An 18,712-nucleotide genomic window follows, 5' to 3' on the forward strand; every position below is an offset into this window, starting at 1 on the left:
TCATCTCCCAGTCATAGTTTCCATATATTTTCATTGTCCTAGCCTGTTTCAGCTGCTATAACAAAATTCCACAAACTGGGTGGCTTATAAACAACAGAAATTTATTTCTCACAGTTCTGGAGGCTGGGAAGTCCAAGACCAAAGCAGATTCAGTTTCTGGTGAGGGCCTGTTTTCTGGCTTATAGACAGTGCCTTCTTGCCGTGTCCTCAAATGGTGGAAGGGACAAGGAGTCTCTCTCAGGCCTCTTTTATAAGGGCACTAATCCCATTCATAAGGTCTCTGCCCTGTGACCTAATCACCTCCCCAACGCCCGATCTCCTAATACCATCATCTTGGCGGTTAGGATTTCAACATATGCATTTTGGAGAGGACACAAACATTCAAGCCATAGCATTTATATTAATTCTTAGTTTCTTATATTCATAATATAAGAATAACAATAGTAGTAACCTCGCTGGAATGCTCAAGTCTAGTCTAGACTTAATATATCTAAAAAGCTAACTTGGGTTCTTAGAATGAATATTACACTCCAGATTTAAAGGACTTTTTAAAAGGTAAAATTATGAGTGTTATACGCATATAAATTAAACATATGTTAAAGATTTTATTTAACCCATTAATAAATGAGAGAACCAGTACAATATTGTAACTAGTTCAAAGGAGAATTCAGAGAAATGCTGAGATGAATTTACAAATAGAAATAAAAATGGTGAGTATTGACAGGGCCATAATCAATCGCATTCCTCTGGACACAATTTAACTTTCTATAGACAAGAATCATTTGCATTACATCAGTTCTCTGTAAGTTTCACAAGTTTTTGGAAACAAATTACATAAAGAACAATGCTTCCAAAGGGTACAAATAAAAAAAAGTTAGCTATCTATTGAGAAATAAAAAGTAAATCTTAAATAAACAGTAAAATTAACCAAGTAAAAATCAAATGGAAAATCTCTCTGCCTTTGGCCCATTGCTGTAATTTAGTAGCAGATATATCTTACAGAAAGTGGGAGCTGGCCATTTAGCTCAGTTGGTTAGAGTGTGGGGCTCATAACGCCAAGGTGCAGGGTTCAATTCTTGCATCTGCCAGCTGCCACACACTCACACACAAAAAAGTGTTCAGAGTTACCTAAATTGTACGATCTGCTGTTTTCTAGGTCACCTCTGTCACTCAGGGATGCTGGCGCTAACTTTATTGTCTCCATAAGAAAGATATAGTTAGGAAGATGCTTTTACCCAAAGAGGCAAAAACACATTATCATCAAATTAAACATAAATTTCTCCATTTGAGAGTTATTTGAGCAGCATGGAGTAATGAATAAGAAACCAGGTTAGGAATCAAAGGCCTGAATCTTCTGCAGCCAAGGCCAAAGCCACATAATATTGTGAACCTTTGTTTCCTTATATTTAAATGGGAATGATTATAATAATACAAGTATCAAAAGGTTGTTGGGGATTAAATAATGAATATGGAAGACCTCTATAAACTGGAAAGTATTATTCAAATGTTAGCTACTATCACTATATTAACCTGCCAGACTGAGTTACCTACAGATAGTACGATCTGTGCTGCAGAGATATAGGCACTCGGCATATGGAGGAGCAGAGGGTAAAGGAGGGTGGCAACCCTAATCCTGAAGCCAATTTGCTGTGTGACCCTGAACAAGTCATTGAACTCTCAGGGCTTTCATTGCCTTTTTGTCCCTTTTATTTAACAGACTAACCCTGAGGTTCTAATGAAGTAATAACTGGTGCTCAGAAATCTACAAAGACTACACAAATGTAAGGCATTGTCATTAGCCTGAATAAACATCAGGAGCTGATTTTACCAAAATGGAATTAAAGAAAATTTTCATTTATTCATTATCCAGAAATATCCTTTACTGTATAGAGTAACCATTTTCATGCTCAAAAAATGAAAATTTTTTTCTAAATTTAAATCATACATATTAATTAAAGGTCATATATGAGTCTAAAAGGAAAGTTTATAGATTCTCTTGCTTAGAACTTGGCAAAATAAGACATAAGTCAATCTCTGCTATTGTTTTCATTTATAGTCACATTTGGCCTAATGTTATACCATAAGTGAAGGAAATCATCCATTGCAATGAAATGGCATTTGTGGTCGAGTCATTAAAGCTGGTTTCTTTAGAAAGGATTGTCCTAAAAAAAAAAAAAAGACATACACATGAGTCTTGAAATAAGATTTTAATGATACTATATAGTTTACGGATCCTCCCCAAAATTAAGAAGAATTTTCAGTTTTTCTGTTATTTGGTCCCCGAGTAGTAGATATTGAGATATGGTAATGGTTTTAAAAAATATATATGGCCATAAAAACTTAAAAATAATAGAATAAAATAATAAGCATCATGTAGTCCTAAAAACTAAATAATATAACTATAACTAGCACTCATTTTCTCCCATTCTTTGATTTCCTTTTATTTTCTCAGGGAATTTTTTGGTGCAAAAATGGTACAGTTTTCGGGCGAGCCCGTGGCACACTCAGTAGGGTGTGGCGGCGCTGGGTGCGCGGCGACGCTCCCGCCGCGGGTTTGGATCCTATATAGGAATGGCCGGTGCACTCACTGGCTGAGTGCCGGTCACGAAAAAAGACAAAAAAAAAAAAAAAAGGTACAGTTTTCAAAGTATTCACTTCTTTGTTCAATTTTACCATTTTTAGTTGATAACAAATTATAGCAACAAATTACCTAGTTTTCAAACTTACTTAGCCTGTACTGAGTTATTTTTTTTTCACTTTCTTTAATAGTATTTTATTGGCATCTGTTTCGTATAGTATCTCTCTCTGATTTTGTGTTTCAGCAAGACAGACGAAGCCATTTTTAACAGAAATAACAGAACCTATCATCTTGTACCATGTTAAGATTATTTCAAGTTTAACTCAAATCAATGCTTCTCTTGACATGGGGCTAAAGATAAACACACACAGAAACACACACATGTAAATTAGCAAGAAAGAAAATCTCTTTCGTGAATACGCCACTAAAAGGGAATAAAAAGGTGGGAGGAGAAGAAGCTTTACGCTGAAGTATTGAGGTAATTAAGCCAGTGTCCAGGGCCAAAGAGCTCGGTCATAGCCTGCCCAGGGTCATGAAGCCCTGCCAATAGCCCTCTGACACTAAAGATATAAATGCTGTGACCTTTCTGCCCTTTTCTCCTTACTGCTTGCACAGACCTAGGCGTAGATCACCGCTGCTTTGCTTTAGATAGCTGAGAAATGTTCCATTTCCTGGAACGATTTGCCCTGTGATTTTTCCCAGAAAACATCTGCATACTTCCTTATCTGCTGATTCCCTCCTGCTGTCTATATAAGCTGTGACCTTCTGGCTAATAAATGAGACTTGATCAGAATACTGTCTTGTCTCCATTTCTCGCGTCTCTTGTCCCATCCAATTCCCACTCCCCCCTCCAGGGTCTGTGTTGAATATCCCGCGGGTCGGGACAAGTCAGTTCTATTACTGTGAAGAAAAAAGAGAATAAGCAGTGCAATGATCTTAAAGGACATGGTAGGGGTGCAGATAACAGGCCACACGTGGAGCCCTTGACAAGGTCCTAATAAAAGATGATGAAGGCGACTTTGTCAAGCAGTGTATATATGTCAGCTCGTCTGGGCAACTGTGACTTTCATAGGAATGAATTGAGCCAGCAAAAGAACTTCCTAAAGAAGCTCAGGAGCACATGTAAGAAAATGATATATCCTTAGGCAAATTAGGAATTCTAGAATAATTCTTAATTGAGATGGCATATAAACATTTATACCTAAAAAACCAAACCTAGCTTTATCACCACATTCAAATAGTTTAAATGTTTGAGTTTAAAAAACCTTTTGTTTTTAAGGAAAAGTTTAATGCTAATTTTAGTTTTTCATCTTTGTAGATAAAATGGAGTGTGGCACTAGTACAACGTGAGATGACCGAACTTCTGATAAATTATTTTGATTTATTTAAACAAAGAACATGGTAGGTACTTTAAGATGTACAAAAAAATGAACAAGTATGTATATCTTGGCCTCCTGAAGCTTATAAACATGGAAACCATTTCAGTATGAGTGTTAAATTGTTAATGCCCTGAGAAGTAGAGATAAATGTATTACCACTTTCATTTATTCTAGCCATTTTTACCTGTGTTTTTCCATTTATTTTACTTTCAACATGACTATTAAGTTCAGAAGTTCAACCCTTACTCCTACCCTACTTGCCCAGTACCACTTCCACCATGGCCATTGCCAATATTACCAACATGTGTACTAGTAACACTAATAGAAAGACAAGATACAGAATTCTACTCCTGTCTGCTCTTCAGTGACCCTTTATTATCAATCCTTAAGAGAGCAATAGGTGAGCTAGCAAACACCATTGATTATGTCTAGGAGTTATTCATACAAAACAAAGTTATCACTACTAAATGCAGGTAAATCTCACCTTTTCCCCTTATTTTTACTACAAATTGTTGTAGTTGCAAATGGTAGTTGTGCTATTTTGGTCACAACACTTTAAAGCTCCCCCCCATTTTTTTTTTCCACACCAGTGTTTTTCCAAAAGTGTATTCATGGGATGATTTGTCCAGGGAAACCTCTACCAAGACACAAGAGTTTCTTAGGAAATTCTGAATACCACACTGCTTTTGAAAATTCACACAGTGAACTAGTGTATTAACAATCCTCACAACAAAGGAACCTACTTATCTTTGCTTAACTCAGCATTTCCAACGTTTATTTGACCTGAGGACTGCCCCCTGACCCCACAGAATGAGTAGTTCCGAACATCCCTCAGAACTTGTGTTTCCAGGAAAACACTCTGGTACCCCCTTCTCTTGACTGACAAGGGATAGAATCAATTCAGATCAATATTACATCTTCCCGAAGCTTGAATGTCCTAACAACCAGTTCTAGGAAGGGGCGCTGGCACCACAAATACATGAGTGTTGAGAAGAAAAGGAGTTCTTGGAATCACAAGGCCGCTTGATCAGTGGTAAATGTCCCACCTGCTTAAGAAGTTCCCCAGATTGAAAAGAGCCTGGATACGCTGTGAATGTAGCTGGAGAGCCCTCTGATAGTATGCCTTTGCCTGGGCCATATCTCTGGTCAGTGTCCCAGGGTTGTTCAGGGCACTTGCACGGTGTGATTTCTAAAAAGTTAGAAATATTAAGCTATGACTGTTCAAACACCTTTAATTGTGGCACAGTTTGCTCTTTCCCCTGGGTATTCCATGACTAAAATGAAACACTGAATTCTTCCTTTACTTTCTCTTCAGAAAGGGTATGACCATGACAATCTTTATGCTCACCTTTTTTGTCAAAATAAAAAAAAGCACTTGTATTGGTCTGTTCCTGTTGCTTATAGCAAAATACTTGAAACTGGGTGATTTATAAAGAAAACGAAATTTATTGCTTACAGTTACTGAGGCTGAGAATTCCAAAGTCTATCTGGTGGTGGCGACAGAGATCCAGGGGTCTCACATTGCAAGACAGTGGAAGCAGAGGGAGCAGAGAGGAAGAGAGACTCATTTCTCTTTTTTAAAAGACCTTAGAACCACTCCCCCGATCACCATTTTTGGTGATCCATTCACTACTGCATGGTCCTACAATCTAATCACCTCTTCACGGCTCCACCTTTCAGTTACCATAACAGGATTTCCTACCCTCTTCACAGTCATAGTGGAGACTGAGTTTCTAATGCATAAAACTTGGGGGACACAATTCAAGCTTCAGTGAGGGGATATAATTCAATCCACTACAGCATTCAAAAGTTGTTTTAAAATTTTGCTTTTGAAGCTATACAAATTTAACAGGACAGCATAGATTGACACACGCCATTATAAATATAACTCTTAAGTAATGCAAGCTTTAGAATTATTTGCAAAGCCAGCATGATTAAATAAATTTCAACCCTTTATGGCCTATAGAGCCTAGGGGCTCTCCGACCTCTAATAGATAAAGGGGTAACCAGTGAACACGGTGAGGGCGATTCCCCATTATTTCCTTGATGACAAGCAGAAATAGAAAGCATATCTGGGACATTTTCCTCCCTTTATCACAGAAGAAGTAATTTCTTAAAACTTGATCTTTTCCTTATTTCTCTGGGTTTTGGGAGCCTTGACATGAACATCTGAGGTGAAAACTCTAACTATGGGAAAGGACAGTCTAAATTCCATAGGAGCTTCCACAGAGGACTCACTTATACGTTAAGGTGCCAGTCTGACCGCCAAGCACCTGGTCCTTTCCAGCTGGTCCTCAGGACACCTTCGTGTGCTTTGTTATCTACTCGTCATCCGGCTGCTATTTGAATAGTCGTATTCACTTACTACAGAATTGTTTTTCTCTTCTTTTTCTTTTTGATCAGAAATGAGAAATAAGTTCATGCTGAGCTCTCAGAACCAGAAACAAACATCCACGAGGAAAAAAAAAAAAAAAACCTCTGTGAGAAGGCCTTTAATGTACATTGTGCTCAAAGTTAGAGTAGAGACTACGTTATAACAAATAGCCCTTAACGAGAATTGGCTCGTTGGTATTTATTATAATTTACTGATTCTATTACCAAGCACAGTCCTCCATCTGGATAATGTGTAGACTTTTTTTTTGTTCCTGGTAATAGCAAAGGTCTGCAAGTAATATCCTCTCTCTAGGTAAATATTTCTGCAGGCTTCACCCAACCCCAGGCAAGCACCACATTATTTATGAAACAAAGCTGAATTTTATTAAAAATATTCTTCAACATCCAATAAAAGATATCACTTTTGATTTTTTTATAGATTTAATTTTATAAAACATTTACTTGTACCTTTCTTCTATTTACCGCAGAATCATGCAAAGATAAAACCTACTTTGTGTTTTTCCCCTTTAATTAAGCATGTGTTTGAATTATATGGGAGCTGAAGGTCTTCAGAAAAACCAAGAGGGGATTATTTCCATTGGAAAGAGGAATAATTTAAGAGATGTCTGTGCTGTCATATCAATTGTCAGAATAAACTAAAGCATATCTTGAATCTGACTTCCACAGGTATGTTATACGAAAGTTCTGTTTGTAGAATTTTCTTATCCTATCACTCATGAAACCTAGATTTTTAGGACTGAAAAATACTCCAGGTAAACTCAATTTCAAGACATGGCACTATACTTTCTTCACATTGGTCTTTCCCCTGCTCAGTGTGGGATTCCTCCCTTATTTCCAGGAAGTAATCATCAACCAACCTAAGCTGAACTCAGCTCATGTTATAACATGGGTGATCCAATAAACCTCCCTCCTGTTTATTTGCCAACATAACTTAAAGAAAAACCAAGGTTGCAAAAATCAGTAGCATTTCTTTTCTCCAATAGTGAACATGCAGAATGAGAAATCAAGAAAGCCTGCCCATTTACAATAGCCACCAAAAAAATAAAATACTTAGGAATTGAGTTAACCAAGGAGGTGAAAAATCTCTATAATGAGAACTACAAACTACTGCTGAGAGAAATTAGAGAGGATACAAGAAGATGGAAAGATATTCCATGCTCTTGGATTGGAAGAATCAACATAGTGAAAATGTCCATACTACCCAAAGTGATATACAAATTCAATGCAATCCCCATCAAAATTCCAAAGACATTTTTCTCAGAAATGGAAAAAACTATCCAGTCATTTATATGGAACAATAAAAGACCATGCATAGCCAAAGCAATGCTGAGCAAAAAAAATAAAGCTGGAGGCATAACACTACCTGACTTTAAGCTATACTACAAAGCTATAATAACCAAAACAGTATGGTACTGGCATAAAAACAGACACACTGACCAATGGAATAGAACAGAGAATCCAGAAATCAACCCACACACTTACTTCCATCTCATCTTTGACAAAGGCACCAAGCCTATTCACTGGGGAAGGGACTGCCTCTTCAGCAAATGGTGCTGGGATAACTGGATATCCATATGCAGGAGAATGAAACTAGATCCATACCTCTCACCGTATACTAAAATCAACGCAAAATGGATTAAGGATTTAAATATACACCCTGAAACAATAAAACTTCTTAAAGAAAACATAGGAGAAACACTTCAGGAAATAGGACTGGACACAGACTTCATGAACACGACCCCAAAAGCACGGGCAACCAAAGGAAAAATAAACAAATGGGATTATATCAAACTAAAAAGCTTCTGCACAGCAAAAGAAACAATTAACAGAGTTAAAAGACAACCAACAGAGTGGGAGAAAATATTTGCAAAATATACATCTGACAAAGGATTAATATCCAGAATATACAAGGAACTCAAACAACTTTACAAGAAGAAAACAAGCAGCCCAATTAAAAAATGGGCAAAAGAGCTAAGCAGGCATTTCTCTAAGGAAGATATACAAATGGCCAACAGACATATGAAAAAATGTTCAACATCACTCAGCGTCCGGGAAATGCAAATCAAAACCACACTGAGATACCACCTAACCCCAGTTAGGATGGCTAAAATCCAAAAGACTGAACGATAAATGCTGGCGAGGTTGTGGAGAAAAAGGAACTCTCATTCATTGTTGGTGGGACTGCAAAATGGTGCAGCCTCTATGGAAAATGGTATGGAGGTTCCTCAAACAATTGCAGATAGATCTACCATATGACCCAGCTATCCCACTGTTGGGAATATACCCAGAAGAATGGAAATCATCAAGTCGAAGGTATACCTGTTCCCCAATGTTCATCGCAGCACTCTTTACAATAGCCAAGAGTTGGAACCAGCCCAAATGTCCATCATCAGATGAGTGGATACGGAAAATGTGGTACATCTACACAATGGAATACTACTCAGCTATAAAAACGAATGAAATACTGCCATTTGCAACAACATGGATGGACCTTGAGAGAATTATATTAAGAGAAACAAGTCAGGCACAGAAAGAGAAATACCACATGTTCTCACTTATTGGTGGGAGCTAAAAATTAATATATAAATTCACACACACACACACACATACACACAAAACCGGGGGGGGGGAGAAGATATAACAACCACAATAACTTGAAGTTGATACGACAAGCAAACAGAAAGGACATTGTTGGGGGGGAAGGGGGAGGGAGAAGGGAGGGAGGTTTTGGTGATGGGGAGCAATAATCAGCCACAATGTATATCGACAAAATAAAATTAAAATAAATAAATAAAGAAAGAAAGAAAGAAAAAAAAAAAGAAAAAGAAAAACCAAGGTTGAAGAGGCAGGGAATGAGTCCTCTAAACAGCTGACAATTGTGAGAGTTGATGCTTACCTGTGTAAGTGCTAGAGAGTAAGGAACTTTTCTAATAAAATTCTTTTTTAAAGGCACTATCACACTTCTCCACCCATGTAAACAGAATATAGTGGATATAATGTAACCTTTTCTTGTTTTGGGGGCAGGATGGATGGGAAGCTGCTTGGGTGAAATGGAAACAGAATTGGATTGAGAGTCAGAAGCTCCAGGCTCCATTATGATTATGACACTTTCTAGCGGTGCGGCTTGGATTTGTGTCCATGCTTTAGTTTCTTCCTCTGTAAAAGTGGGACTAATAGCACATCTCACTAGACTGCTGGCGAACCACTTAGATGATTTATGTAGAAGTATCCAGGGCCACACCTGCTACAATCTAACAAATGTGGTTGTTTCTCTGTTGAGCCTACCCCTTCCAATAACTGGTGGTTTTAGGGGCCTTGGATTGTTCAGGTGGAGACGGAGGTGAGCTCATGCAGCTGCAGGACCTCCGAGTGGTGACTCAGTTGTCTCTACAGGCCTAATCAACCCCATGGTTGTCTCATCTTCTGAAAAATAATTTTCTTCATTTCTATTGACAGCTTTGACTTGCTCCCTTCAGTCAAAATATCCGTATTTCTTTGTCACTAACAGAGTGAACACTCAAGTTTTCTTGCATTTGTTTCCCTACACTGTGTGTGAAGGATGAATGACCCGCTCCATTTCAAAACTGCAGGAATGTTCTTTATTGAGAGTGCCTTCCAAAGTGTGTCAATTCTTTAGCATCCAAAGCAAATGATCCTCATAGACACCAAACCAATTTTTCTCCATGTCTTTTTGTCAGACTCAACATCAAATGGAATGCTAGGAATACACAAGTCAAAAAAGGGCTTTACACTGCACAACCCCTCACAACTGGCCAGCGGGGCTCCTCCTAGGACGGGGACCCCGACACTGAGGAGAAATGCTGGGAGTGGAGTTGGACAACAAAGGCAGCGGAAAGAGAAGGTCTAGACCAAGGTGGGGAAGGAAGGAAATGCGGGACCCTACACAAAAACCACAAACAGGAATCTTTTCTGACTTCACAAAGCTTTGTGCAGTCAGAAAAGCTTCCTGAGCTTTCCTGAAAGTCCAGGAATACGAATTTTACATAAACATGAGCATTATAATAGTATTGAGGGAAATTTCCATGCAAAGTTATTATAAAAATAAAAGGAGCAGTATGACATCTAGAGAGACAATGAAAACACACCGGAAAGGTGTACCCACAACCCAGATAAAAACTGTTACCTATTGTTTCAAAATGGGCTAAAAACAAGACAAGACATGAAGAACATAAAATCAGAACTAGAAAAATATAGGAATGAAGTGACTGAATTTAGGAAAGAATTAGAAATAAAAGCAAAATAAATCAGTTTAGAAATGAAGACTGAACTATAAGAAACATAAGAACAAGTAAACACAACAGATAATGCCTGAGTGGAAGATATAGAAGAAAAAAAAAAAACTAAAATAAAAAGATGAATAAAGAAATATTTTTTATTTCAGAAAACTCATATGTTAAAAAAGTGTTAGTAGTGTGTGTAGACAGGCAGCATTCATCCATTCAACAAATGTTCATTATAGGCCCACCATGTGCCTGATACTGTCCTCTGTGCTGAGGATATAAGCAGGGACCCCTGCTCCTGTGGTGAACACCTTCCAGCAGAGGCGGGCAGGCAGCTAACGCAGCGCGAAGCAAGTACGGTAGAGGGTGCAGAGAGCTGCGGAGACGCGCAAATCAGGGCAGAGGGAGAGGCAGTGCCGGGGGTGGGGGTTGTATTGCGATTTCATGCGGGGTGTTCAGGGAAGGCCTCGTGGAGAAGGTGACAGATGGCCCGAAGGAAGAGGGGAGGTGAGCCGCGCAGACACTAGGGGACAAGCGCTCTGGGCAGACGGAACAGCGAGTGCAGAAGCCCAGGCGCGGGGCTGTGCCTGGTGCGCGCGTTCCAGGAGCAGCAGGAGCCGCACGTGGCTGGAGCTGGGGGAGAAGAGCCATCGGTAGGCGACGGGGACAGAGAGGGAGCGGGCCACTGTCAGGGCTTCACTCCGGGGGAGGTGGGGGCCGGTGCAGCGTCCTGAGCCGAGGAATGACTTGATCAGGGATCCCCGAGGTTGACCTGGTGGGAACTGATGGGGCGGAGGACAGACGTGGAGGCGGGAAGCCCCGGGGAAGTTCCCGCAGTGATCCAGGCTGGAGAAGGGGGTGGCTCCATGGAGCGGAGGTGGGTGGCGGTGGAGCGCACAGGGTGTCATGGTAGCTAGCACTTAGGATTTACCAGTTGGTATCGGACATTGTTCCAAATGCTTAGCATGAATGAGCTGATTTAATTCTCACAAGAACTCTGTGAGATAGCCAGCAGCATACTCCCACTTTAACAGAGAATCTAAGCAACATCCTGTCAAAATTACCTCATTGATTCCTCATAGAGCATCCGTTCAGCTAGTTTTTGATGTGCAAGCATGGTATGAAGCAAACATTTTGAATAAAATGATAGTGCTTTGAATTTAAAGTGTATGTACACTTGTGACCACTATGTGTTTAAAAGTCTATAGTTTATTTTTACATAAAATAATGCTTCTTGGATTTGATGAACAAAACTGCTGGACTTAACACAGCATGTATAGTGAGAGTGTAATTTCATCAACAAGAAGACACAAAAATAATGACGAATTTCCAATTGAGATGTCATAAAAGATATTCAAGGCTCTACATATGATCAACAATATAATAACAACACCACTCCAGCAGGGGAACCACTTCCACGTGTTGGAATTTTAATTCCTTCCAGAAATATGATATCTGAGGCCATCTGTAGTTATGAGAGTTATTTTAAAAGTTCACTCAAAATAAGCTGTGTAAATAAGGTGGTGTATTTTTAAAAATTTCAGTGGGTTCTAGTTTTTGCAGTGTTCAAACTGCACTTGTTTTATTGAGCACGTGTTCGTAGAAAATATAATGCAATAATTTTATTGAGTGCACTTAGGATAATCATCAAAAAGTAGGTTAATTTGTGGCTGCAATTAGCTTTTTGTATTTCATTGTAGCTCTAATAATATGTTTCTTTAAAATTCACCCATTTATTTCTTTTTAAAATAAATGTTTTTCTTATTTAAAAATGTATATTTTCAAGTCTTATGGAATATTCTTGATAAGTTCCAGTTGTCCACACAAGAAGAATGGTTAAGTACTATATCAATGAGCATTATTGTTATAACAAGCCTCTATTGTATGAATTAAATGAATTTTAATAAAAACAACATTAGTCCCTTCCTTTACCATGTTTTAGCAAATTAAAAAGCAAGATAGGGTTTCGTTCATGCAGAATTATTAAAAATATAGTCCTTTCTTTTTAGTTTATACCAATAGGAAACAACATGATCAGGAGCCTTCAATCCTATTTGAACACAGTTTTCTTTTCCTTCAGATTTTTTGTTTAAAACATCAATAACAGACATAATTCGGAGCATATAGGGCTATTCTAAGGTTCCCATAGCTACCCAGGCACACTTGAGTCTCCCACAGGGCGGTGCAATGTATCTTCCGCTTGACTGCAATACTGGGGGCAAAAATCAATCTTAGTTGATTTACTGTACATTTTATGCTGAGCCCATACATGTGAAGAGGAAAATAGCCATGTGGGTGACTGAGGATCTCAGCACTGTCATCAGGATTAAATCCTGCCGACAGCTAATATTCAAACACCCAGGACACATCAGCAAATCTTAGAGTGCTGGGTGCAGCAGAGCATTATAGGAAGAAGTGGCAGGAAGGACATCTTAGGTGAACAAATGTTCAAGGGAATGCGGGGTCATATTTTGGTGACATTGAAGGGACCAGCCTGACTCACTGGGCGGTAGCAAACCTTATTCTACATTCCCAGATGCAGGGTTCCTGAAGACAAGCTGAAAATAATCAACCGATAATTATTATCCAGAGAGTCTGAACAATAGTAGAAGCTATAGTTTTTATTATTTTACCTATAGTAGATATATTTCTCCTTTAATGAAACTCTTTTAAGAGATCTCTATTTAAAAGTCACCAGATTACTGGACATTCTCCAAACCCTCTGTGAAATTTGCTAAGTTATGTCCTCATAAAACTTGAAAAAGTGCACTGCCCTTTGCAAGCCCGTGCACTTTGCTTTCACTGGTTGAGTTGTTTGCTTGCTGAGTCACTTGTATTTATTCCCAAGTTTATTTCAGTTGTACTTTTTATTGTAATTGCATAATTTAGTTGTATGGAAATGGATAAAATTTGAGTGTGACCAGAGTTGTCATTTCTATGAAAACCACATGCCAACTTTACAAAGGCTGAAAAAGTGAAGTTGCTAGGAAATATAAAACCTACTGTTCAATTAGGTGTCAATGAGACACTGTAAAAGATTGGAGGAAAAAAAATCATGAAAATCACTAATTTTCTACTCAACTTACTTGGCAAATACATTTAAATTTTCATTCTACTTTATTATTGTTTTTAATTCAAGATATTTTAACATTTACTTGTACATATCGGTGGGGCACAGTGTGTTGTTTCAATACAAGCATATAAAGCATACTGATTCACTTAGGGTAGACAGCCTGGTTTTGTACCCATTAGTTCACCACTTCTGCTCCCCCCTCCCCCAGGCCTCTGGTAACCATTATTCTACTTTGCATCTATGAGAACCACCCACCCCTTTTCTTTTTAGATTCCACATATGAGTGATTTCATGTGGTATTTGTCTTTTTTGTGCCTGACTTACTTCACTTAACTTGACGAGTTCCAGTTCCATCCATGTTGCTGCAAATTATGGGATATTATTTCTTTTTATAGCTGAATACTATTCCATTGTGCATATACAACCATAGTTTTTTTTACCCATTCATCCATCATAGCCATTTAGGTTGATTCCATCTCTTGGCTATTGTGAATAGTGCTTCAATGAACATGGGAGTGCAGGTGTCTTTTTGATGTATTGATTTCATTTCCTTTGAGTATATACCCAGTAGTGGGATCGCTGGGTCCTAAGGTAGATCTATTTTTAGTTCTCTGAGGAACCTGCATACTGCTTTTCACAGTGGCTGTACTAGTTTACACTTCCACCAGTGATGTGGGCAAGCTCCTTTTTCTCTGCATCTTGCCCACATTTACTATTTTTCGTCTCGTTAACAATGACCATTCTAACTGGAGTGAGATGATATCTCATTGTGGTTTTAATTTGCATTTCCCTGATGATTAGTGATGTTGAGCACTTTTTCATGTGCTTGTTGGCCATTTACATGTCTTTTGAGAAATGTCTGTTCAGGTTCTTTGCTCATTTTTTAGTTTGGTTATTTGTTTTTGTGCTGTTGAGTTGTTTTGAATTCTGTATATATTCTGGTTGTTAGTCCCTTGTGTGATGTGTAGTTTGCAAACACTCTCTCCCATTCTGTAGGTTGTCTGTTCACTTTGTTGACAGTGTCCCTCATTGTGCAGAAGTATTTTCTAGTTTGATGTATTTTTGCTTTAGTTGCCTGTGCCTTTGTAGTGTCTCTCAAAAAGCTCTGCCCACTTCCATTTTGTGTAGCATTTCCCCTATGTTTTCTTTAATAGTTTCATAATTTTGGGTCTTAAATTTAGATCTTTGATCCATTTTGAGTTGATTTTTGTGTATGGTGAGAGATAGGGGTCCAGTTTCAATCTTCCACATATGTATATCCAGTTTCCCCAGCACCATTTGTTGAAAAAACTGTTCTTTTCCCACTGTTTATTTTTGGCACCTTTGTTGAAAATCAGTTGGCTGTAAAAGTGGGGTTTATTTCGGGGATCTCTATTCTCTTCCATTGGTCAATTTATTGGTTTTTATGCCAATACCATGCATTTAAAGTCAGGGAATGTGATGCCTACAGCTTTGTTCTTTTTGTTCAAGATTGCTTTAGCTATATGGGGTCTTTTGTGTTTCCATACAACTTTCAGGGTCATTTTTTTCTATTTCTGTGAAGAATGCCATTGATATTTTGATAGGGTTTGAGTTGAATGTGTACACTGCTTTGGGTAATACAGACACTTTGATGATATTAATTCTTCCGGCCCATGAATATGATATAACTTTCCATCTATTTGTGTTCTCTTTAATTTCTTTCACCAATGTTTTATAGTTTTAACTGTGGAGATCTTTCACCTCCTTGGTTAAATTTATTCCTACATATTTCATTTTTGTTGGTAGCTATTGTGAATGGGATTACTTTCTTGATTTCTTCTTTGGCTATTGTGTTATTGGCATATAGGAAGGCTATCGATTTTTGTGTGTTGATTTTGTATCCTGCCACTGTACTGAATTCATTTATTAGTTCTAGTAATTTTTTAGTGAAGTCTTTAGGGTTTTCTATGTAGACGATCATGTCATCTGCAAATAGGGATAGTTCGACTTCCTCCTTTTTGACTTGGATGACTTTTATTGCTTTCTCTTGTCTTATTGTGCTGGCTAGAACTCCTGGTATTGTGTTGAATGAGAGTGAGGAAAGTGGGAATTCTTGTCTTGTTCCAGATCTTAGAGCAAAAGCCTCCAAATTGTCCATTCACTTTGATATCGGCTGTGGGTTTGTCATATAAGGACTTTATTGTGTTAAGGTACATTTCTTCTATACCTAATTAAAGTGTTTTTATTTTTTTTTATCATGAAGGGGTGTTGAATTTTATCAAATGCTTTTTTTGAATCTATTGAAATAATCATGTTTTTTTTTCTTCATTCTGTTGATGTGATGTATCATATTTATAGATTTGCACATGTTGAACCATTCTTGCATCCCTAGCTAGGATGAGTCCCACTTGGTTATGGTATATGATCTTTTCAACGTGTTTCTGGATTCTGTTTGTCCATTTGCTAGTATTTTGTTGAGGACCTTTGGACCTGTGTAGAGATATTAGTCTGTAGTTTTCTTTTTTTGGTGTGTCTTTTTTCAGTTTTGGTATGAAGTTAATGCTGACTTCACAAAATGAGTTTGGAAGTATTCCCTTCTTTTCAACTTTGTATGACTTTGAGAAGAATTGATATTAGTTCTTTTTAAATGTTTGGTTGAATTCAACAGTGAAGCCATCTGGTCCTGAGGTTTTCTTTGTTGAAAGACTTTTTATTACTGCTTCAATCTCATTACTTGTTATTGGTCTGTTTAGGTTTTCTAGTTCTTCATGCTTCAACTTTGGTAAGTTGTATGTGTACAGGAATTTATCCATTTCTTCTAGGTTTTCCAGTTTGTTTACATATAGTTGTTTATAGTAGTCTCTTATGATCTTTTGTATTTTTGTGGTATCAGTTGCAATGTCTCCTTTTTCATTTCTGATTTTACTTATTTGAGTCTTCTCTTCATTACTCTAGCTAAATGTTTCTCAGTTTTGTTGATATTTTTGAAAAACAAACTCTTTGTTTCATCAATCTTCTGTGTTTTCTTTTCAATCTCTAATTCATTTATTTCTGCTCTGATCTTTCTTATTTCTGTCCTAGTGATTTGGAGTTTGGTTTTTTTCTTGTTCTTCCAGCTCCTTGAGGTGTAACATTAGGTTATTTGAAGTCTTTCTACTTTTTTTGATGTAGGCATTTATTACTACAGTCTTCCCTCCATAGGTTCTGGTATGTTGTGTTTTAATTTTCATTTGTCTGCAGGAATTTTAAAATTTCCTTCTTGATTTCTTCTTCAACCCATTTGTTGTTGAGGAGCATGTTGTTTGATTTCCATGTATTTGTACAGTTTCTAGTGTCCCTTTTGTTGCTGATTTCTAGTTTTATTCCATTGCGGTCAGAAAAGGCAGTTGATATGATTCTGACTTTTAAAATTTTGTTGTGGTTTGTTTTGTGTCCCAACATATGGTCTATTCTAGAGAATGTTCCATGTGCTGCTGAGAAGAATGTGTATTCTGAAGCTGTTGGATGGAATGTTCTATAAATATCCATTAGGTCAAGTTGGCCTATAGTAGAGAATAATTCTGATGTTTCCTGGTTAATTATTTATCTGGATGATTTGTCCTTTGCTTAAGTGGGGTATTAAAGTCCGTAACTATTATTATGCTGGAGTCTATCTCTCCTGTTTGGTCCAATAGTAATTGCTTTATATAACCGTGTGCTCTGGAGTTGGCTGTGTACATATTTAGAATTGTTATATCCTCTTGTTGAATTGACCCCTTTATCATTATATAATGGCCTTCCTTATCTTTTTTTACTTTCCTTGGCTTGTAGTTTATTTTATCTGATATAGTATAGAGACTGCTGCTCTTTTTTGGTTTCCATTTCCATTTTCATGACATACTTTTTTCCATCCCTTCATTTTTGGCCAGTGTGTGTTTTTATCAGTTAAGTGAGTTAAGTAGGCAGCATATTGTTGGTTCTTGTTTTATAATCCATCCAGCCACTCTGTCTTTTAATTGGGGCATTAATCCATTTCTATTTAGCGTTATTATTGATATATAGGGATCCATTATTGCCATTTTGCTTTTTTTTTTTATGGTTATTTTGTAGACCCTTTTTTTCTTTTTCTTCTGGTATTCCTGTCTTCTTTTGTGGTTGAGTGGTTTTCTCTAGCTTTATATTTTGATTTCTCATTATTTATTTTTAGTACATCTCATAAGTTTTTGTGTTATAGTTGCCATGAGGCTTATAAAAAACATGTTATAATTATAACAAATTATTATAGATTAATAACAACTTAACTTCGATATCTAAGAAAAAAGGAAAAACCAAAGCTAACTCTACACTTTGGCATCATTTATCCCCCACTTTTTGATAATTTTTATTCCAAGTTACATCTTTTAATGTTTCCTGTCTCTTATGTTGTTGTTGTATATGTTATTGTTTTGTTAGGTTTATCCTTTAGTCTTTATAACTAAGGATAGAAGTAGTTTATTTGCCATCCTTACATCATTAAAGTATAATGAGGTTGTCTTTGTATTTACTTTACTAGTGAGTCATGTACCTTCACATGTTTTCTTACTGCTCCTTAGTAATGTCTTCTTTCAGATTGAAGAACTCCCTTCAGCATTTCTTGTAGGGCATGTCTAGTGTTGATGAATTCCCTTAGCCTTCATTCATCTGGGAAAGTCTTTATTTCTCCTTCATATTTGAAGGTTAGCTTTGTTGGATACAGAATTCTTGCCCAACAGTCTTTTTCCTTCAACACTTTGAATATATCATCCCCTTCTCTTTTAGAGGGTTTCTACTGAATGTTGTGTTTCTTTTCTCTTGTGGCTTTCAGTATTCTCTCCTTGTCTTTGGTTTTTAATAATTTGATTATAATGTGCCTTGGAGTATTCCTCTTTGGATTGAATTTGATTGGCAACTTCTGAGCTTCCTATATCTGGACACTCTTCTTTCTCGATACTTGTGGAATTTTCAGTCATTTCCTTGAATATGCTTTCTATATCTCTTCCTTTTTCTTCACCCTTGTGTATACCAGTTATGCAGAGGTTATTTCACTTGAGGGAGTCCCATATTTGCTGTATCTCTGTTTCATCTTTTC

Source organism: Cynocephalus volans, chromosome 12, assembly GCF_027409185.1.
Source record: "Cynocephalus volans isolate mCynVol1 chromosome 12, mCynVol1.pri, whole genome shotgun sequence".
NCBI classification, from domain to species: domain Eukaryota; kingdom Metazoa; phylum Chordata; class Mammalia; order Dermoptera; family Cynocephalidae; genus Cynocephalus; species Cynocephalus volans.